Raw genomic sequence first — 23,804 nt, 5'->3', positions numbered from 1 at the left:
GGACGCTACACCATAACTTGAATCCATCTGAAGAATAATGAGCACAGTAAAGGTAGCTAGGTAAGTAAATATTAAAGATACAATATAAAATATACATAAAATATATTATATAAAATATAGAACATTAAATAACTTTTAATTTTGTAACTTTTTTCTTCTGATTTAAGAGACATATAGAGACATAATTTGCATGAGAATAATAGCACAAAGGACAGAGAAGAAATGGAGCTATACAGGAGAAAAATTTTTGTATATTATTGAAATTAAGTTGCTATTAATCTGAACTAGATTGAAGTAAAGTTATTAATTGCAATTCCCAGGACAACCACAATGAAAAAATATATAGTGAAAAAAAACTAATAAGGGATTTAAATGGTACTACAAAATAATCTTTAGAACAAAGGAAGGTAACAGTAGAGGAAAAAAGAACAACAGAAAAAAACCTTAAGACAAACACAAAACAAGTAACAAAATAGTGGACATAAATCCTCCCTTATCACTAACTATATTAAATGCAAATAAACTTGACGTTCCAATCAAAAAGAAGTTGACTGACAGAATGTGTAAAAAAAGACAACCCAATTATACATTATCTAAAAGAGATGATACACCGTAGGTTCAAAGACACTTTTGATTCAAATAAACTGCAAGTAAAAGGATGGAAAAAGATATACCAAGCAATCTATAACCAAGAAAAAGAGCTGGAATGGCTATACTCTTTTTTTTTTTTTTTTTTTAGAGAGACAGAAGGTAAGGGGTAGAATCTTAAGCAAGCTCCACGCCAGCACAGAACCTGAAACAGGGCTCAATCCCATGATACTGGGATCATGACTGAGCCCAAATCAAGAGTTGGACACTCAACTGACTGAACTACCCAGGTACCTCAGGAATGGCTGTACTCTTATCACACAAAATAGACATTAAAAAAAATGTTACTAGAGACGACAAAGAAGGACATTTTATAATGATAAAAGGGTCAATTCATCAAAAATTATAGATCAGCTATAAACATATATACTCCTAAGAATAAACACTCAAACATATGAAACAGAAACATAAAACTAAAGGAAAAATAGACAACAGACAAAAACAAACAAAAATAGTTGGGAGACTTATTTAACTCACTTCCAATAATGGATAGAGCCAGACCAAAAAAAAAAAAAAAAAAAAAAAAGAAACAGCAAACAAAACAACACAAGGAAACAGAAGACTTTAACACTATAAACTAACTAGACTTGACAGGTACAGGATTCTCCGCTCAAAACAGCAGAACACTTCCTTCTCAAGTGTACATGAACATTCTCCAGTATAAGCTATATGTTAGGCAATAATACAAGTCTCAAGAACTTTAAAGGAATAAAATAATACAAAGTATGTTCTCCAAACACCAGGGAATGAAACTAGAAAGCAGTTACAGAAGGAAATTTGGGAAATGAATATGTGGAAATTAAGCAACAAACTCCTAAAAAACAAGAAGTCAAGGAAATCACACAGGAAAATTATAAAATACGTTAAGATTAAAACAAAAGCACAGGGGCGCCTGGGTGGCGCAGTCGGTTAAGCGTCCGACTTCAGCCAGGTCACGATCTAGCGGTCCCGGAGTTCGAGCCCCGCGTCAGGCTCTGGGCTGATGGCTCAGAGCCTGGAGCCTGTTTCCGATTCTGTGTCTCCCTCTCTCTCTGCCCCTCCCCCGTTCATGCTCTGTCTCTCTCTGTCCCAAAAATAAATAAACGTTGAAAAAAAAATTTTTTAAAAAAACAAAAGCACAACACACCAAAATTTAAATGATGAAATGAAAGCAGTGTTTAAAGGGAAATTTATAGCTATATATGCCTACATTTAAAAAGATCTCAATTCAAAAACCTAAACTTTGACCTTAAAAAAAAAAACAGAAAAAGAACAAATTAAACGCAAAACAGGCAGACGAAGAAAACAAAGATTACAGCATAAATAAATGAAACAGAGAACAGAAAAATAATACAGATCAATGAAACCAAAAGTTGGTTCTTTGAAAACATCAATGAAGTTTACAAGCCTTCAGCTAGGCTGCCAAGAAAAAAAAAAAAGACAAATTATTATAATCAAGAATGATAAAGGGATCATTACTATTGGTGTTATAGTAATAAAAATGATTATATGGGAACATTAGGAACAACTGTATAGCAACACATTAAATAACGTACATAACATGGACAAATTTTTAGGGGGAAAAACTACTGAAACTGATTCAAGAAGGGGTAGAAAATCCAAATAGCATTATAAGTTAAAGAGATTAAATAAGGAAAAAATTTACCAAAAGTAAACCAGGATTAGATGGATTCTCTGGTACAATCTACCTTTAAACCAAACGTTTTAAGAATTGACACCAATCCTCCACAAACTCTTCCTCAAAAAAGAAGAGGAAGGAACATTTCCTAATTCATTTTATGAAGCCATTATTACCTTCATACCAAAACCAAGACATCACAGGAAAAGAAAACTACATATAAACGTCCCTTTTGAATAAAATCACAAAAATCCCCTCTATTTTGTGTGCATGCACACACACATTTCTCAAGACATACCATCTAGATCCCCTTTGCTTCTCGTTCCAATCTAAATTAATAACTCTCAGACCTGCTGCACAGCCACACTCCTTGGATCTCCCTTCACCATTATTTTAGGTATGCATTCTTTTTACTTATCTCCTGTACTGGATCCTATTTCCTCGATAATCTCTCTTTTTGATTTACCTCATCATTTTGATAAAGTCCACATCCTCTAGTAACTTCCTGAGATAGAGTGCAATTGAAATAAATATTCCAACGACCTCATATGTTTCCTAACTTCAGCCTACTCCCACACTTGACAGCTTGGCAAGGTATAGAATTAGTTTGGAAATACCTTTCCTTCAAATGCTTTGAAGGCATTATTCCATTAACAATTACTTTCCATTGTTACTGATTCCTAATCCCTTTTATATATTCAAACGAGAAAGCTCTTAGAACTTCCTTTTATTTCTAATGTCTGAAATTTCACCATGATGTACTTTGACGTGGGTTCTTCCCCCCTAGTCACTATGCAGAGCATTCCGTGCGCCCTGTCAGTGTGAAAACCCAAGTTTTTTGTTCAATTATTAATTTCCTCCACACATTTCTTTCCCCATTCTGTAATTCTCATTTTTTACATGTTGAATTCACCAAGTATGATCCTCTCATATTCTTACCTTCTATTTTGTATCTCTTTTTGTCCTGCTTTCTGGAAGATTTCCTCAACTTTATCTTCCAACCTTCTACTAAGTATTTAACATTCTAAATTTCTAGCTTTTCTATTAATGTCATATCCTGTACTTCCAATCCTTCTATTATTTCATATTCTAAATGTCTAAGAGCTTTTCTTTGTTTTCTGAGGATTCTTTTTAAAGCAAGCATCCTTTCTTGCTTCAAAGATAGAATTTATCTTACTTCCAAACATACTCCAGTAACTTCTTTTCTTCTTGAACTGTTTCTATTTCTTTCTCTTTCATACTGAGGTTATCTTCAAATGATCCTTAATGTCATATTTGAAAATGAAACATTTAAAGGCTGTCTATAAATTGTGTTAATGGGTAGGTGTCAGTGTAGGATGTGGACCAGTCTGGGCCATTTCTCTGGGTGAATCCACATCTGTTATTATCTGTTGGCCTTTTTTCCTGATCATTAGTTTGCTATAACAGGATTAATCTTCCAACCTCACATCTGGGGTTATAAGCCTAACACCCAGTATTCTCAGGACCAGTAGAGAAAAAGAGGCTGGGGAGGATTCCTGGATGTAGATTTCTAGTCAATACTATTTAGTATGACACCCTTAACCCAAGCTGTGTGTAGAGTTCTCCAGTACAGAGAAGAAACTAGAGGGTAAGAAACCCTCTCCTGGTACCATGAGTGTTCCTTATTTTTTATCATAGACTTTTGGACAATTCTTTCAAAAGTACCTGAAGCTACCAATTTCTGAAGAACCCCAGGATCTACGGCACCAATTCTAGGCCTTCCCCAAAAATAAGCGGAAAATTCAGTTTTCTCAGATCTACAAAATTAGTTACTACGTGTTGCTTTTCAGCCTCCAGAGTTTTCTGTGATTAACTTTTCAGTTTTCTTTGTCCCTGACACCCTATGCCTTTAAAAAAACAAACGAAAACCACTATTCCAATTCTAGTAGGGATAGCAAAGTAAATGAAAGTTTTTTAACCCATCATGTTTAAATGAATATTAACCTCATCTGTTTTTTCATGTCGTATACTCGTTGTTCATTTCTAAATAGTACGAAATTGAAGCTTAAATCCCAACAGGACACAGTTTTCATCATCCAAGCAAGTAGTTAACATCATTTTGGCTTTAATATCTAGTTTTATTGTTTAATAAAAAAAAAAATACTGGCCTACGCCATTCCTCTTATTTAGAACCCCAAATTCTCTTTGAAACTCAAAACACGATTTTTTAAAAAATTCACAGGAATTTGAAAAGAATGTTGTATGCTCTGTTTGGAACAAAGGTTGACATACATCTTTTAAATAAAATCTATTGCTATTCAAATCTTCATATCCTTAATTTATTTGATCTATTAATTTCTGAGAGGTAAATTAAACTCTCTTAAAAAGACTGGTGTTACTAATTTCTCTAACGAAACATTACTTACTCTACTTCATGTTTCAATGCTGTTTATCACACACAATTTCAAGCTGATAGAGTTTAGTTCTAACTTTTTATTAATTAAAAATTTTTTTTCACTCATTTTACTCTAGAAAAGGTTTTATCCTTTGCTTGATAGTGATGAACTTGTTTTAGTATTTTTGCCATTCCTTTGTTGTTTTTTTTTTTAACTTTATTTATTTGTTTTCAGAGAGAGAGCGTGTGCACACTACAGCATGCAAGCTGGGGAGGGGCAGATGAGAGAGGGAGAGAGAATTCCAAGCAGGCTCTGCACTGGTAGTACAGAGTCTGATATGGGGCTCTAACTTGTGAACTGTGACACCATGATTTGAGCCAAAATGCAGAGTCGAACGCTTAACAGACTGAGCTACCCAGGCACCCTGCCATTCCTTTATTTTTAATGATTTAGGTTTCCTACTATGTCTTAGATACAACTCATAAAACTACACACCAAAAATTTTTAATCCAATCTGCAAAGGCAGAGAGTGAGGAGGACCAATTCCTGTTAAATTAAGAAAAAGCTGCTGGAAGGCTATCCGTTAATCAAACTTGACAGGGAGTTGGTAAGTCTTGGAAAATAAGATGAACCAGGAGGAAGGCGGACAAGCAATATCACACTAAAGGACATCTTCTTAGAATGCCATTTCTACCACTCTTAATGGCAGAGTCACCATTAAGGCATTCAATGCCATAGCACAAGATTTTTGATCCTATCATAGCCACAAATTATCTCTATCTCCTCCACCTCTTTTCTGTATGAGCTTTTCAGGAGGTTCAATGTATACGGAATAGTCAATCTGGCCTTTCAAACTGCAGCCTCTTCTCAAGCATGTGATGATTTTTCATTGCTTCTCAGCTTACATAGACCCAAGCAGTGCACAAAGGTGGAAACAGGTCTATTTCTAAGAAGTTTCCAGGCACAAATGGGTAGAGACAGGGAAATATTTAAGAGGTTCAGGGGAGGGCTTTCATGCAAGCTTCCTATTCTCATATCAATAGTTCAGGATAATCAGAGAAGAGTAAATAGTTCTACTGTCATCCCATCTCACCCATACTCTTTATACCAAAATACCAATTTCAGAGATGATGGATGGATCTCTACTTCCAGTGACAATAGGGGACAGCCTATTCTCTTTTACTTTAGTTGATGTCTTAACAGGTAACTTGGACACAGTCAAATGTACTTGCCTATTTTATCATGTTGCCAGAAATCTCACTAACTTCTTTACTGAAATTAAGTCTTTATTAACTGTGAGAACAGTTAAAATGTAAACTTGTTAAACTAAGACTAACATATTACCTTAAGTTCCTAGGCTCTATAAACTCCCAAATTCTGTTCTATTTAATAACTCTAAAAAAGGGAGATAAAAAATTTTAATTATTTTACTTCTAAACTTTTTCATATTTTTCTAATTCTTTTCTTTTAAGAATAATCTTGGGGCACCTGGGTGGCTCAGGCGGTTGAGTGTCCAACTTCGGCTCAGGTCACGATCTCGCGGTTTGTGGGTTAGAGTCCTGCGTCGGGCTCTGTGCTGACAGCTCAGAGCCTGGAGCCTGCTTCAGAGTCTGTGTCTCCCTCTCTCTCTCTGCACCCCCCCCCCCCCACCTCACACTCTGTCTCTCTCTCATTCAAAAATAAATAAACATAAAAAAATTTTTTTAAATAAAAAAACAAGAATCTTACTATAAGACACAGTATCCATTCCATTTAAACACCCTTAAAAACCCCAATAAAGACAAACATCTTACATCTTAAATATCAAAAAATGCTACTGCTCAGAGGGAACTATAAGGGAACTATAAGGATTATTTTTTCCCCTACCAACACACTTGTTCTCAACTATTCCTAAATTTTGAAATAAGTATTTATTTTAAAACAAACTTAAACACTGGTATTCCAGGTTATTAATTTTATTATCTGTTTTCCCACCAACTCCTATACCAATCAGAATGTCTCTTAAACCATGTCTAAAATATACTATTATAACTCAGAATACAACATTACAATTACAAGCTCTTCTTAATATTCAAGTAATTTTTTTTTAGTTCAAAGTAGTAGCAATTCAGAAAATACCACTACAGCATAACTTCCTTGGGTGTTACTTCGTTTTCAAACCAAACTTAAAAGCTCATCAGTTTTTTAATAGAACAAGGTGAATGTATCCCAGTTAGTGTTAATAATTTATTTGCAAATTGTGTGTCCAAGTAAATTTATTTTCAATGAGACGATAAAAGTGTTCCATTCTTATTTTAACTTTGCATGACAAACAGGAGCCACATAGTTCACTTGCTTGATTTTAAAACTACCCATCCTTACTCTTCCCTCTCACCCACCAAGATAATAACCTCCAACTGGCCTTCCTCACTTCAATCTCTTCTCAAATCATGTTCTATCTGGCTGCTAATCTTTCTTTATTTTTATTCATTTATTTCTGTTCAGTGGCCTTAAGGAGTATCCCTTATCTCTAATTTCTAATCCAAACTTCTTTAGATTCCCCCAGCTCGGGCCACATCTTATCAAATTTATTCTTCATTACATTCATTTAAAATAGACTCTATTTTGAGTAAGGGAAACGCTTACAGTCCACAATTTCCATCTCTGTGCTTTTTTCACATAACTTCTCCCCTACCTCTCCACCAATATTCCTTACCTCTCCACCAATCTTCATACTACTTCTTCAAAACCTAGATTAGAAAAATATTTTTGCCAAGGAGCTTAATTAATTAGTCCAGTCTTACTAGATACCATTCATTTTATTTTCTGTCAACTCAGTAATTCAAATGCTTCATTACTAAGTCCTCTTCAAGTTGTGTCTTAAATCATAAGTTCTTCAGAGCAGGAGCCATATCCTTTACTCCATATATTAGCATTCTTACCCTAGTAAGATACTAAGTGAATTCTGTATAATAACTACCCCAGTGAAAACAAGCAAAGGTTGAAGAACATACAACCACAAAAATAAGGTTTTTCTGCATACAAAAAAAAATCCAATCTCCCAAAACTAAATACAAATATAACATTCATTTTCATCCAAACAACACAAAAACATAGAACATACCCTTAAAAATATTTTTTTCTAGCTGGAGAAGTCAGCTCTTAAAGCTCTTAAGGCTGTTAATTAATAACATTCTAGTTGTTTTTGTTTGTGGTTTTCTAAATCTGGCCCAAAAGATATTATATAAAGTCTTAATATTTTGTAGATAATAACCACACTTTTTCAATGTCTAATCTAACCAATTTGCTTTAGCCTTCTGTACTTCATAAATGCAAAACCTACATAAGAGAAGTTGATATGTAAGGTTTTATTTCAAGACAACTATAAAATTCTTAGGGCTACAGTATATTAAGCAAACTTACTACATATTTTAAAAAAACAAAACTTTATATAATAAGTTCAAAAGCATTCATAATCCAAATGTTAATGAGAAAGTATTTTCATGTCCACTTCTGTACAAATTTACGAAACGTATCTATTCTTCAAAACTAGGCATACTAGGAGGTAAAGATACATATTTTCATTGTTAGGTACTGTTTCAACTTTATAAAATACATATTTGAGAAATAAAAATATTTCTCCCAAAAGCACCAATTGTTGCAGTAGTAAACAAGGCTTCTGCTGCTCAGTATTTATAAAAAACAATGTTGTAACCATTAATTCCGTTTGAAAAACAGAATTGATTCAAACAGAAGTCAAAATCATGATGAATAATTCCACTTCAGTTTTCATTTTGTAAAGTGTCTCTCATGGATTTTAACCATTCAAATGTTTGTGTAACTGTCCTTAAGGTAACATTCTAGGTTCTTTACACATAAATAAATGTCAAAATCTTTCAGGTTAAGAATGCATACTTAGCTGTAAACAGAAGTACACCAATTTACTCTTATCCCTACAATCACAATCAGAAACACTCAAATACCTTATTAAGTAACCTGCAATGCCTGAAAGCTAACTTACATAATGCCTAGAAGCTACTATTAAAAAGGTTCCAAAAGACCTCTATATTAGGAGGCAATCCAAGACCTCCTCTACCTACTTCTTGGCTATATGCCTAGAGAATACTGTAATGAAAGCAAGCCAGATAACTATGTTATCTGCAGAAGCAATTCAAATCTCTGCATTCTAAACAAATTTCTAGTCATAAAACTACCTTCTGAAGAATCAATATTAATGAAAACTAAGAAACACCTCTCTGATCTTGGTATAAACCACACTGGAAAAAAAAAGTAGAGCTATGGTACCAACCACCTATCAACTGATTACCTCCAAATTCACCTAATGCCAAACAAGGACAGAAAAGACAGAGATTCAAGTCATCAACTCTCACTACCCTTGGAAAGGAGGACAAATATGCCATAATCAAGTTCAAATATAAGCTAAACTTATTTATGGTGATAGAGACCAAAACAGTAGTCACTTTTGGAGGGGGAATTGGAAATTTTTTCCATATAGAAAATGTTTACTGTCTTTATCTGAGAAGTCGCGTGTGTATGCTTCTATGAAAAATTTCACTGAGGTGTTGTCATAAGACGTGTGCACTTCACTGTATGTAAGTTATACCTAAATAAAACATATAAAAATAACTTCAAAAAATGGTCAAATCTAAAAACCTTTTCTCAATTCAATTCCTTTTTGATCATTCTCCATCATACGGCTAATCAGAGAATACCAATATTCCCTAAGCACACTTTTTCCCCTTAGAAGACCTACAAGACTTTGTGAGTACTCTTCTGCTTTTTTCCTGTTCTGCCTCGTGTGTGTGTGTGTGTGTGTGTGCACACACATGCGTGTGTGTGTGTGTGCGCGTGTGCATATTTGAGAGAGAGAGAGAGAGAGAGAGAGAGAGAGAGAGAGAGAGAGAGAGAACGTAAGCAGGGTTGAGATGGGCAGGGGGAGGGGGGTGGGAATCCCAAGCAGGCTCCACACACAGCATGGAGTCCACCATGAGGCTTGATCCCATGACCTTAGGGTCATCACCTGAGCCAAAATCAAGTCAGAAGCTCAACCAACTGAGTCACCCAAGTGCCCCTCGTTCTGCCTCATATTAACTCACTTAAATATTAATTTGATATTAACTGCTCATGTACAAGACATGATTAGGCACCCTCCAACATACAATATCTCATACACACACATCCCCCATACTAAACAAATTCCTTAAACTAGATTCAAGTCACTCTATTATCTGATTTCAAATTATGTCTCCTATTTTAATTCCCATCACTTTACAGATTTGTTCTCCAGCAGACTCTTTTCTTAGCTACCCTTTAAGACTCATTTCAATTCCTACTTTATCCTTTCTCCATACGTGTACAGAACTAACTATATCTGCACTGTCCAATACAAAAGCCACGTCGCTACTAAGCACTTGTAGTCCGGCTAGTCTGAATTGAGATGTGCTTTAATTACAGAACACACACTTCTGATTCTGAGACCTGACGTGAAAAAAATGAATGCAGAATAGATCAATTATTGGAATAATGTTTTGAATATACTGGGTTAAATAAAATACATTAATAAATTTAATTTTACCTATTTCTTTTCATTAAAAAATTTTTTTAATGTTTATTTATTTTTGAAAGAAAGAGAGACACAGAGTGTGAGTGGAGGAGGGACAGAGAGGGACACACAGAATCTGAAGCAGGCTCCAGGCTCTGAGCTGTCAGCAGAGTCCGACGTGGGGCCCGAACTCAAGAACCATAGGATCATGGCCTGAGCCCAAGTCCGACACTTAACTGACTGAGCCACCCAGGCACCCCTCTTTTCATTTTTTAACATAGCTACAGAAAAATTTAAATCACATTTGTAGCACAACAACATATTCTTATTGGTCAGTGCTGCCCTGTACAATTTATTTATAAAAGCCCCACAAATTATCTTTAAATATATGTCATCCACCCAATTAAAGTATAAGAATTCAGTATTTTCCCTTTTATAAAGGTTATTACATTAGGAATTACAAATAGTAACCAAACAAAATTAAGTGCCTATTTAATTTTAATATCACTTTTTAAATATTTCTAACAGGGAAACTCACAGCATTTCAAAGTATAAAAATATAGGAAAAGTTGTTTTCACATGCCTAAACTGAAAACGTCATCTACATTTTACATATATCCAATTTTGAGTTAAATGTCTCACCAGGTAGGTATTATTAAACCTGTAGCATTTCTAATCCCAGAGAGTATTAGTTCTGATTAACCTTCATTATTTTTCTTCTTGGTCACTCAGTAAAGAAAAAAGGCAGTCTCCACTTTGACCAATATCACTGTACCAATATCCAGCAGCCAAGACAAAGAGCCTTTATATGGTGGTATGAATAAACAATGTGGGCAATATGACACCGCTTAAAATAAGAGTAGGCAGAAAAATGCTTTTATAATGTTTTATAAGTAGGAAATAAAACTTACAAATTGCATAATTAGGTTAAAGTACAGATAGAAAGGAGGGGAAAGCAGAGTAGAAAGATTTCATCTATAGAATCAAGATATACCTAAGATTCAAACTTGGCTGCTGTACTAATTACTATCTACATGACCTGAGTTTGAGTTTGTTTCCTTGCATATAAAATGGGAATATATACATCAAACATTATTATAAGGAATACAGAGTAGATGCTTAATGTTGGTCTCATCTCCCTTAACTTAAAAAAAATTTTTTTTTAATATTTATTTTTGAGAGAGAGAGAGAGAGAGAGAGAGAGAGAGAGAGAGAGCATGAGCAGGCGAGGAGCAGAGAAAACAGGAGACACAGAATCCAAAGCAGGCTCCAGGCTCCAAGCTGACAGCAGAGAGCCCAGCAGAGAGCCCGATGTAGGGCTCGAACCCACAAACCACAAGATCATGACCTGAGCCGAAGTCAGATGCTTAACTGACTGCGCCACCCCGGCGCCCCTCATCTCCCTTTCCTTTAATACTAATGATTATATAATGGTGATAAGAAATGGGTGACTTTTCTCTCCTTCATTTTCCAAACTGCTGAAAATATTAAGCGTATCTGAAACAGAATTCTAACTTTTCATGCTCACACCTCTCTGCCACATGAACTTAAAATTACTTTTACTAGCTTTTAAATAAAAAGCTTAAAATCTATGTTGGTGGTGGGGGACATAGGTGGTAGAAGAAAAATTAAAGATACAAGTAAGTTTAAGACCATACCAGCCCAAATACAAAACAAAGAAAAGTATGGAGAGGAAAACAGCAAAAGGAAATGCTGTTTGAGGAGATTCTCCTGACTCAGACAAAGCAGCAAAATGACAACATACCTCTCCTCAATCTAGCTGCAGTTGAAGCTATTCTCTCTTGGCTGGGGTTTAAAAGTATATCATATACAAATACATACAGCCACGCACCCTCTTCCCGCCACTAATGGTCAAAAATTTAAAGGACAGTAAAGAAATTCAGGATGTTTTAACCAAGATAAATCAACACATTGGCTGGGAAACAACTTCACATTAAAATGCACTCATTCCCAAGTGCATTTATTCATCAGCTGACAGTACTAAAAGGGAATGTGTTCCTGAAATACTGAACCTGGTTAATAGCTTCTGCTGCTAGAACTGGAGAAGGCACACTTTGATGCCTGCATCTAACTTCCTTTATCAACAACCCTCCCTTTGTAGACATGGGTCTAAAAAAGGAACACTAGCAAAAGTATGTAATTCCAAATCACTCGCAGGTGAAAATTTCAAGTTATTATAAAAAAATTAAACAATAGTAGTAACTATTACTATTATTATAAAAGCTAACATTTGCTCAGCACCCATTGTGTACCAGAAAGCTAAGGACTTTACATGAATTATGTAATGTAAACTTTAAGCCTCTATGAAGATTATTATTGTTAAATCCTCTTGCCTAATGCTCACAGAGCTAGATTTTTTAAAGCGATCTCTATGCCCAGCGTGGGCCTGAACTCACAACCCTGAGAGCGAGTCTCAAGAGTCACATGCACATGCTCTACTGACTGAGCCAGCCAGGTACCCCCCACAGCTAGATTTTAACCCCATCAGCTTTACTTCAAAGCTTATACTTTTAAACCTTAGCTCATCTTATCTCTTTATTCATATACAATTATAAATGCAACTATGATCTCCTGTGTGTGTATAAATACACATTTGTCTGTGTGTGTATGTGTGTAATACTCAGCAAATCAACAGTAAGCAACAGGCAAGGCTTTTATCCACCTTCACAAACCATTCAACAAACAAATGGCCATCATTCTCTTTCCAATAAATGGTGTTTTGAAAATACTAGTTGTATCATCATCTTCCTCAAGAAACTGATGAAAAAAATATGCATTCAGCTTTCAAATAAAAGGACAAACACCATAGAAGAAAGGATAAAAGTGTTAATCTTTTATAAAAGATATATAATTGATAGAATACAGATAAACATGCTTTGTAAACTGTAAAGTACTTTCATCCTAATGCTTCATTACATTTTTTTTTATTTTAAATTATTCGTTTCACTCCTGACTTATTTAAGTTTCTGAACTTTGTACAAAAAGTCTTTTAAAAGCTTTTAAAAGCTGTATTTTCAACTTCAATGAAAGATATACATACTAAAGGCTTAATACCTAAAATCATATTTATCACTCCAACCAACTTCAACTGTACCACAATCTAGACTAATAGAATTAAATTACAAGGAAAAAACCACTTATCTATACTTTTCACAAAGTTACTTACAAGATCACAGTTCCAAGAATCCCAAATGAAATGGGAAGGCTACAGCTTGCAAACAGAAGAGGTAAAGCAAAGATTAGTAGAGGGAGAGTATAAAGGAAATATCTTAGAAACACTAATCTCAATCCAGCCTCACTTTCCTCCATCCAGAAGTGTGCACTGCTGCTTCTGTCCTGGCATGCTTCTTTTCTTCCCCCTGAGATCCTCTGCTTTTCTCCTCCTGGAAAGTTATGTCACAGGACCTTTTGTTTTTCTTGCTAACATTTCTCAATTGTCAAAGGATGTCCTATCTTGAACCTTGTCCTTGAAAAGGACAAAAACATAGTATCTCCCCATAATTAAGAGTTCCTCCTAAATTCAAAGATAGTAACTCCATAGTTCAAATTTGGCAGATCTTAGAAAAAAATTAACAGTAGAGCAACTACGACCCTAGAGATGAGAAACACCCTTTTCATGGAGACCCCCACCTTCCTGAAGAAAGACCATGAATTTAATTTGCTATTCTACCTTCTAGATCTCAAGTGATCTTTACACTTGTTTTTAAGAGAAGAACAGAAATTCTTCAGCCAACCAGCAGGGTGAGCTAGTGCTAGAATCAGATTGATTACTGTCAATTTTCTGAAAATTCAAAGATGTAAATGGTCTGTAATATTAAAAGCAACTATTTCTATTAACAGACAATACATCTAGAACTGCCTTAATCGTTGCTGTATCTCATAACTTTGTAAACATTTACAGATTCCATCTATGAAACAGTCTTTATAGGGATTAATGATAATAAGTGTAAAAAACTAGAGCTCATTTGAATACCTACCCAAAATATCCTAATTGCTATTCTTTATTCTCATGTTTTATTGTATACAGCTATCAATTAAATTAAAAACACTTTTTTAAAAGGACTGGTATAAAATTAGGACTGGATAATTCAGCATACCTATTTCTGAATTCAGGGCAAACTGCTGCCTTTAAGGCTGCCTGAAAAGCAATCATGAGAAAAGCATTCCTACAAAAATAAGATCCACTCTTTTCCTTTGGTCCCACACCCTGAGAAGAGTCTAAAGAGGTAACCCTAACACTAACAGTATATCTGGGATAAACCTGATCTTTTCTGACAACCAATCTGTCTAAATTTTAGGTATCCTCACCACTTCTAGTGACTGTCCTTGAGTCTCTCCTCTTCTCATGCTACCCAATACAGTCTCAATTCAACCACACCCAAACTCTTCCTCATATAACTTGAATAACAAATTAAAACTGCAAAATATTTAAGGTTTGCAGATAACAGACTCACTTTGTAATTACTAATAATCTGAGAATAATCCGATTTATCACATGACTAAAATGTAATTAAATCTACTCAGTGTTCAAAATTAAGAAGTAGTTCTTAGAAAAATCAATAATTTAAATGTACCCTAAATGACCAATAAAAGCTTTAAAACCTCAATATGATTTAATAGTTTTTGTTATATTTGATATCCAAAGAAGTTAAAGAACTGAGGGATCCCACCATAAGTGATTTTGCTACTTTTGAATTTCCTAACAGATCTTACAGATCTACTACTATTCAGTAGTAGTAAATCTTAAAAAGTTGCTTTTAACAAGGGCTAATCTAAGTGTCATGGCCATTCACCCAATAAAAAAGCTACCATTACAAAATGAAGGCACTAGCATCACTGTTTTCAGCATCGCATTTCTTATGTAATAATTTGTAGTAATGGCAATTACTTCAAATCTTCCAAGAAGTTCATCAAGCTGGTTTTTTGTTTTTGTTTTTTTTAATTTCTGGGTCAAGGCTGCTTTTTGAAAACCTCACAATTCAAAAGCAACATTGGCCCCAAATTATCTGAAATGTCTGTATTTTGTATCTGAAACTATTTCACTGAAAGTCACTTTCACAACTGTATCACCATATCATGTTAATTGAAACTTTTTAACTTCTTGTCACAGAAGTTCTCATTAATATAATAGTATCTAATAAGTGTTTTCAAGCACACTTATTTAAATGTTTTATTTTAACCATTAGCTGCAGACAGTCACCTTTTCATCCCACCAACGTGATCAACGAAAAGAGCAATGAGGTAGAAGTTGAAAAGACGATTTTCCATTATTCACTAACTTAATCATACTTGGTCATTAATATATTATAAAACAGTGGGTAAAACTAGGTGTTCCCTGAGATTCCTTCCACTCCAAAACCACATGATTCAGTAACACATTTTGCCAATGTTGATGTATCTCCTATTCGTTAATACAGTAAGAGTGTTCTCTATTAAAAGATGAAAAGTTAAAGGGGGAAAATCTGTATCTCAAAGAAGCAAGGAAAATGAAAGTTTTAAGTCATATTAAAAAATTCAAATTTTAATTTGAACAGAGATCTAAAGTTAACAATCCAAATGTGCTTTAACCCTGCAATCACATAACTTACTCTTGTTAACGTGACCTGGCCAAAACATTAGTTGTTTCCAAATTCTGTACTTCAAACATTAGTTAATACCAATATACAAAGTATGAGGTAGCCATAAGTGCAGTGTCACTTTACAATTCTAAAATCCACACTACAGAGGTTTTAACAGGGATATACATATCACTGCATCAACAGTGGTCAAGCCTTCATGTTTCACCTATTAAAATGTCGAAATTCTAACTTCCTCATAAAAACCAATTTTTTCTCACCAAAGCTACCAAAGCAGTATTACTGCCATCAACTTCCCTGGATACTTACACATGACACTGAAGGCAAACAGCAGGTTTCCTTTGAGTAACTTGAGTTGTCTATTTTTTGAAATGCTTTCCTTCTTCTTGGACCAAAGAAATGTAACTAAACTACTGCAGAGAGGCAATATACTATTAAGGCAAATCTAATCTATCATCCAGATGCAACAAGCCTGGCATTAGTCAGAACTGGCCAGAAGAGATGATGGTGTTTTGGTATTCCTGTTGTAATTATTGACTTGTATACAAAACAGGACCATCATTTAGGCCCCCATTGTGTTTACCCCCTTGTGGAGTACTTCTCAATGACCACACAAAATTTGAAGTCTAGACATGAAAGTTTTATAACAACTAAATTTATGTCAATATTACTTAGGCAGTTCAAGGAAAGTTTTCCACTAATGCTGCTAAACCATGGATGGATCCCAACACGAGAGTCGTCTGTGGAAGTCTCGTAACAAGAAACCTTTAGCTCCACCACCTAAGTTTCCAATCACTGAGAAGGGTCTGGGACAACTCATCTTCAGGTTCACGGGAGAAGTGGAGCACACCTGCTTTCCTCTGGCAGAGATTAAGCTCCCAGGGACACAAAGGCCAGGGAATCAGACCTGGAGAAGCAAAAAGCTTTAGCTGGACACCCACCAAGCCCCTGGCAACCCAAACACTTTGGGCGATTTACCTCTTGCTGTTACTTCCCAGGCACCTAGCGGCATAAGATCTTGCAGAACAGGGGGAGGGGAGGTCTATGCGGTCCCGGTCCCACGTAAGGGGAGGGGTGTGTGCAGTTAATGCCAGAGCTGGCGCTTCTGGCCCAAACCGAGCAGCCCCGGAGAGGGGTTGGTGACTGCTCTCGGACCGCCCCGTTACTCAGTGCGTTGCAATGGCGACCGCCAGGCTCCCCAAGCCGCCGGATCTCGGCCCCTTCCCCCTACTGCTCACTGGCTGCTCGGCTTCATGTGACTAAACAAAACCCCCAAGTCTAGTGCCCAGCTCAGCCCCTTTGTGTCCGCTACCGGATCCTCCGACGCCGCCGCGGAAAGGTTCCCCCCCACCCACCCACCCACTCTCCGCCGAGTCCCGCCCCGCGGCGGCGGCCGCCGCTCACCTCAGGCTCCGCCGCCCCCCGCGGCCGCCGCGGCCGCCGCCTCCCCGAACCCGGGGCCCGGGCTCCTTGTGTAGCACCAACTCCGCCTCCTCGGCCGCCGCCGCCATCTTAGCCTGTGCGGCAAAACGCGTCCTTTTGGATGGCTGGGACCCAGCCTAGGGCGTAGCTCCCCGGGCCCGAGCGCCGAAGGTCGGGTCCCCCAAGTTCTTCCGCCACCCTCAATCCCGCCGCCGCCACAGCCCAGAGGCCCGAAACCCACTCGAGTCCCGGAGAATCCGACCAAATAACCCCTGAAACTCACAGTTTGGTGCCGTGTGCGTCAAACCGGGGCGACGTTGGGAGCGCGCGGCGTCCCCGCGTCACACGCCGCTCTGTACGCTACTCGGCTCCAACGGCCCCCCTCCGCTCCCCGCTTTTCGCCTCCGGCCCCGGTTCCCACGGCGCAGGCGCGCTGCTTTCCCGCCTCTACCGAGCTGCGAGCCGCGGGGGCGGCCAGCGAGGAGTTCTAGGGCGGCTTTGCTCTGGTGGAGCGCCTGGGCCAATTAGGCAAACGGGGGCAGCAGAAACAGTGCACCACTGTTCTCGGGTGCCAGAAACCAAACAAGGTCACCTCCCCCAGCGCTGACCTAATCACTCACAAGGAGGTTCCCGCCCCAAAGTAGGCACGCTCCAAATATGGTGGTGCCCAAACTCTGCAAGACCCAAGCACTTAGGCAAGCCTAGGCCCTTTAAGGTGGAACAGGCCCGTATTTGATTTCCATAATCACTAGAGTGCCAAAATTCCTTTTCTTGTCCTACTGTTGACGAAAAGAGCAAAGGAACTCAAGATTGCCAGTCACAACTGTAATGGCAGAGGAAGGTCTGGATCTTAAGGGAGCCAATTGTTGGGAGATGCTTGATGGCCAGGCGAAGCATCAAATGTGGCAACTCGATTAGAGGAGCAGGCTGCCCTAAAAGGTGCCCTGGGTTTGGCCCAATTTGATTCTTTCAAATCTCAAGTGCAGGGAGGATACTTTGTCCCTGTGTTACTCATTATGCCAGAAGTCTCCAAATTAAGGTTATATAAGAAGCACTTGAGATACTGGTTAACCCTTCAAAGAATCAGTAGGTCCCAAAAGAGTTCTGGAAATCATCCTTTTTAACAAGCATCCACCCCAAGAGTCTGAGGACAGAGTTTCACACACTACACTTTGAGAAACACTGACTTGGGGCTATTCTCTTGCTTTCGAACTGAGCAAACAAGAAGTTGCTAACATGTTTGACATGAACCAAAAGTTCCCAAGGAATCTACTAGTCCTGTCTTAATAAATTTTTCATCTTTTCTGAATCTGTTTTCTTCTTTAAACAACAACAACAACAACAACAAACCTTTCATTAGCTTAGCAACCATCATACACTGTGCTTCTCCAAACCCTCAAGATGTTATTGGCATTCAGAGAAATACACCATATTTGTGCTTATTTGACAAGAATGAGGGACATTCTCTTTCCTGTATGATCATGACTATCAGCAGCAGCAGACATAGATCCCCAAGAACAGATATTTACACTTGCTGCATTAATTAATAATAAAAATGGCTAACACTTTTGAGTGCTTACTAGGTACCAAACATTGCTCCAACTCATTTAATTTCATTACAACCTAATGAGGCAAAGGGAGGCTAGGTAATTTTCTCAAAGTCACGAAGCTCTTTAGACTCTTTAAAATGTGAATTTTCCTTCTTTATTTACACAAATGGGTAGATAATACTATATAAATGAAAATGGTTTTTCAGCCAATTGAGAGGGGTGCCCTCTGGGTCATTTCATCTGCGGGATCATTAAAATCAGACAGTCTCCATTTACTATTAGACTTACAATTAATAAAAATCCTATGTACTATGAAAATTTTCATGACATTGTATCCGTACAGAAGCAGTTACCATAAAAACAAAAAAAACAAAAACAAAAACAAAAAAAGCCAACAAACTCTGTTGCTTCCGTTGTGAACATACACTATCAATTAACTGATGGGCAGGCGGATCTTGCCACAAGCAAACAGAACCACTTAGAAGTCAACCATGATCAGGAACTTGTCTCACTAATGATGCTGTTTGTGGATACTAGAATCCAGCAACTAAATTGTAATGCTATAGATATGGTAGTACAAGTAATAGTGGTAATTATAATAGTAAAAGTAGTACTAGTTGATGAAATTATTTACAAAATAGATGTCAAAAAGCTTGATAAGGTTGGAAAGCTTGAATAAGGTAATGCAAAAAGAACACAAATATGTAAGCAACTGGAAAAATCCAAGGATGAGGTATGTAGTACAGTGCCAAAATAGTTAAAGACATTGAAAGGAAATGGCAGTTGAGAATAAACATCAAGATGTTGTAAACAGTTTGACCCTGGGAGAAAATTCACAAAGCACCTCTACTCACTGTAATAAAATAATGCTCTGATAAGTGCATCTGACTAAGAATCTTTTAAAAGAAAGAGAGAAAGAGGAAAGTTATTCCAGTGAATGGAATTACCCAAGAAAAGATCCGAAGTAAGCTGTAGTCTCAAATGATACAGGTGCGAAGAAAATGCAGTTTGATGTTGGATAAAAGCAGGTAGTTCTCCACATTCTAGTACTTCCAAATTCCAGGCAAAAAGAAAAAGTAAAAACCTTGATTAATCTACTATCATAGTAATAAAGTCAAGTTTTGGATTTATATTAGGGCCTCACTAGTTCTGGACTCCCCTCTGAGTACCGAGACTATAAGGCAGTCTTATTTGTAGAACTGCAAATATTAGAATGTTTGTCAATTGGAGTGGAGGTAGAAGGATGTTTGGCATAGAGAAAGATGAAGTCAATAGAAATCAAGTCTTATATTTAATTTTGTCTCACATTAACATCAGCACAGAGCCTTATACAGAGCAAGCATGAAATAAATAATTGTGCTCAACCAACATTCACCAATTGCTTACTCCATGAAAAGCACCGTACGGGCACTGCAGCGAAAAGAAGAATACCATTTGTCATACATATTTAATAAACAGTAGTTGAATGCAGGAGGAGTTTTTACGGTCCAATAAAAGAACTAGACAAAAAATATAATCAACTCTCAACTTACCAGGGAGGGGGAAGTTGAGGGAAGAGATAACAAAGATTTCAAAATCATAGTTATAACAAAACCTTGTAAAACATGGTACAATAGACAGACAGTATACATGTATTTTTTAACATTTAGTAAAAATTACATCTAATATTGAGAAACACATTTACTACTCTATCCCATCAACATATTAGAAGTAGACCATGAAAGTATATAAGCTTGTTCACAGAACACATGTAGAGAAAAAAAACAGTGAACCGTGGAAACTTAAATAAAAAATATTTAAGGAATAAGTAGAGAAGTCCAAGAAACAAGAAATGGAGGGAGAGGGGTGCCTGGGTGGCTCAGATGGTTAAGTGTCCAACTCTAGATTTCAGCTCGGGTCATGATCTCATGGCTCATGAGATAGAGCCCTGTGTGGGGCTCTGTGGAGACAGCACGGAGCCTGCTTAAGATTCTTTCTCTCCCTCTCTTTCTGCCCCTACCCCACCTCTCTCAAAGGAAAAAAAAAAAAAGAAATGGAGGGACAGAGGCATAAAAGGAGATTCAGGCACAAGTGTAACATCACCAAAGCCAAGGAAATATTGGTAACGGCTTACCACCATTACAAATAACCTCAATGGCTTCACACAGTAAAGTTTCATTATTATTCAGGTCACACTCCACTGCAGTGAGTGGGAAGGAGAGGGGAGGCCTCAAAGCAGTTATTCTGGCACCTAAGTTCCTTCCACCATTTGGCTTTGCCATCGGCGAAGGTCTTAGAGTCTCCTACTAGATCCTCTGCAAAGAGACAGAGAGTACACATGGAGAATCATGAGTGCAGTAAGTTGAAGTGGCCAAGCCCAGAAGTGGCACAAATCACTTCTCACTTTCCACTAGTCAGCAATTTAATCACATGGTCCCACTTAACTGCAGGCGGAGCCTAGGAAATGTAGTTAGGCAGTGTGCCCTGGAGGAAAAGGAAATGGGACTGGCGAACACAAAGCAGAGGCTCTGCACATCCTGCAAAGATGTAGCAAAGAGGTTATGAAAGATAAGTGGTGTCCACTGGGTATACAAGATCATTGGTGACCTTGGTAAGAGCAAGGTCAGTGGAGTGACTCAGCCACGGCAGTGGGTTCAGTAACAAACGAAAAGGAAAGAAGGGGAAATCGCAACTGAGCCACTGGACTCCTAAGGCTGATGGACTAATCTGAGGCTATAGGTAAATGCCACTGTTCAAGGATTCTTGGCAACAGACCAGCCAGCCTTCTCCTGGTTAGAAGAAAGCCCTCAGTAGGACTTCATCAAATTTCCACACACATTAAATTTGAGAAATGCCTTTATTGTTTATTTTTTCCACAGTGAAAGATTCCAGATGTTCTGGGATATTTGGTTGAGATCCATCCAAGGAAAAAGGGCATCTGCAATTTCAGCCATCCCATGTGCTTTACTATAGAAAATGAACATAAAATAGTAAGCCAATATAGTGCATTACACGTGTTGATTTCTTTAGTAATCAATAATTAGGAGATATAACTGTATAAATCTGTTCCTTTTTACTATATTCTAATAATTAGAACTTTGACTCTGATATCTCTAGCTCAATTTGTAAATGAAATTACATATCTTCAAAATAAACCTTAAAATCTCTATCGTATATTACTTAAATTTTATAAGTATATTGAAGAAGGAAAAGAACAGTAGTTACAACCTTTATTTAATTTTTAAAATATTATTTATTTTTGACAGGTGGGGGGGAAGGAGCAGAGAGAGAGGGAGACAGAGGAGCGGAAGCAGGCTCTGAGCAGAGAGCCTGATGCAGGGCTCTAACTCAGGAACTGTGAGATCATGACCTGAGCTAAAGTCAGACGCTTAACTAACTGGGCCACCCAGGCACCCCAGTAGTTACAACCTTTAAAATTTTTTTTTAATGTTTTACTTATTTTTGAAAGAGAGACAGAGTGCGAGTGGGGGAGGGGCAGCGAGAGAGGGAGACAAAGAATTGGAAGCAGGCTCCAGGCTCTGAGCTGTCAGCACAGAGCCTGACACAGGGCTCAAACTCACGAACCGAAGTTGGACGCTTAACTGACTGAGCCACCCAGGTGCCTCCAGTACCTATCTATCTTTAAAATATCTTTAATCTATCTTTAAAAAATAGATTTAGGAAAAATTTAGTCTGAAATTAAAATACAGGTTAAAAATATGACACAATAATGTCATCTTCATTTTTCCTATCCATTTCTCTTTTTATTCCAGAACATTAAATTTTTTCTTGCAAACTGTCAGATGCATTCCTGATTGACATACCTCACTTCAACATAGAAGAATGGTTTTGGTCTCCAGGTAGCTAATGAATTTAATCCTTTTCTACTAGGACCTGAATGGTGTATTGAAAATATAGAGCCATTCTCTTTTCTAATATTCACATGGTGCCTACAATGTTCCAGGTATGTACTGGGCTCCTTGGAAGATATGACAGTAAACAGAACACTCTCGACTCTCAAAAATGCCTTATGGTCAAACAGATCAAAAGTCACATGCTCAAAGTGCTGCTTGCATTTTAAAGTTGACAAAGAAAGAGGTCAGCTTATTGTTCAACTAGTGCCTCATGTGATAACGATAATGCCATGGAGTCATTTTCCTCTAGGGTTTGGCTCTTAGCTTTGCAGGTTGGGAATCAATTAGACCATAATTGATCAAGCTCAGGTCCATGAAATATATGAGACAAGTGCATAAATCACCTGTTAATATATTAATTTACAGTAAAAGTTTTGACTGCCAACCATAATAGAATTCTCAGACAGATTGATCAACACATTCCCTCCCCTGTAGAGAAGGGTGCCAGGAACACCAAATTACTTGCTCAGTGAGCATGGAATGATATGAAAATGATCTTAACAGATGGTGTTATGAAACTTTGATAGCAAACTGCACTCTGCCATGAAGATGTACCTGTCAAGGGAACTTGAACTGTTAGTCTGTTCTCACCAAGAAAATCACTTATTTTCCTTAAAGATATATAACAATATCTTAAAACAAAACAAAACAAAGATGGACGGGCACCTGGCTGGTTCAGTCAGTGGAGCATACAACTTTTGATCTTGGGGTTGTAAGTTTGAGGCCCATGTTGGATATAGAGACTACTTAAAAATAAAATCTTAAAAAAAAAAAAAAAAGATGGAGGGGCAACTGGGTGGCTCAGTCAGTTGAGCGTCCGACTTCGGCTCAGGTCACAATCTCATGGTTTATGAATCCAAGCCCCCATTCGGGCTCTGTGCTGACAGCTCAGAGTCTGGAGCCTGCTTCAGATTCTGTGTCTCCCTCTCCCTACCCTCCGTTGCTCACGTGCACACACAGACACACACACTCTCTCTCTCTCAAAAAAAAAAAAAAATATAACATCAAAAATTTTTTTAATAAAAAATAAAAAAAAGTTTAAAAGATGAAGTATTTTGTAATCCATATTCCATCAGTTCCATAGCACTTTCTTTTAAATATTGTAACAGCTCTGAAATCAAAATGTTTTACAAATCTTAGATTGTAAGTGGCATTTTTTTCTTTTTTAGGGGTTCAT

The 23,804-nt window shown here is 37.3% G+C and overlaps 1 protein-coding gene across 13 annotated transcripts in view; it reads right to left on the bottom strand.

Moving 5' to 3' along the window:
- ZNF644 (zinc finger protein 644) overlaps nt 1–17,741 on the bottom strand; it is a 105,799-nt gene extending 88,058 nt beyond the window's left edge. For 5 of the 13 annotated variants that reach the window (XR_007154455.1, XM_047869040.1, XM_047869039.1 and 2 more), the window contains exons 1-2: nt 17,468–17,739; nt 16,072–16,669 (exon numbers count right to left, since the gene is read on the bottom strand). The gene's annotated coding sequence lies outside the window, so the exon portion shown is untranslated. Of the gene's footprint in view, nt 1–16,071; nt 16,670–16,740; nt 17,044–17,166; nt 17,442–17,467 lie in introns of those variants that run through there. The other 8 variants (XM_047869042.1, XM_047869045.1, XM_047869044.1 and 5 more) reach the window with 6 other exon arrangements.
- Nucleotides 17,742–23,804: the final 6,063 nt, after the last annotated feature.

Source organism: Prionailurus viverrinus, chromosome C1, assembly GCF_022837055.1.
Source record: "Prionailurus viverrinus isolate Anna chromosome C1, UM_Priviv_1.0, whole genome shotgun sequence".
Lineage (NCBI taxonomy): Eukaryota > Metazoa > Chordata > Mammalia > Carnivora > Felidae > Prionailurus > Prionailurus viverrinus.
This window is presented reverse-complemented; position numbering and strand designations above follow the sequence as displayed.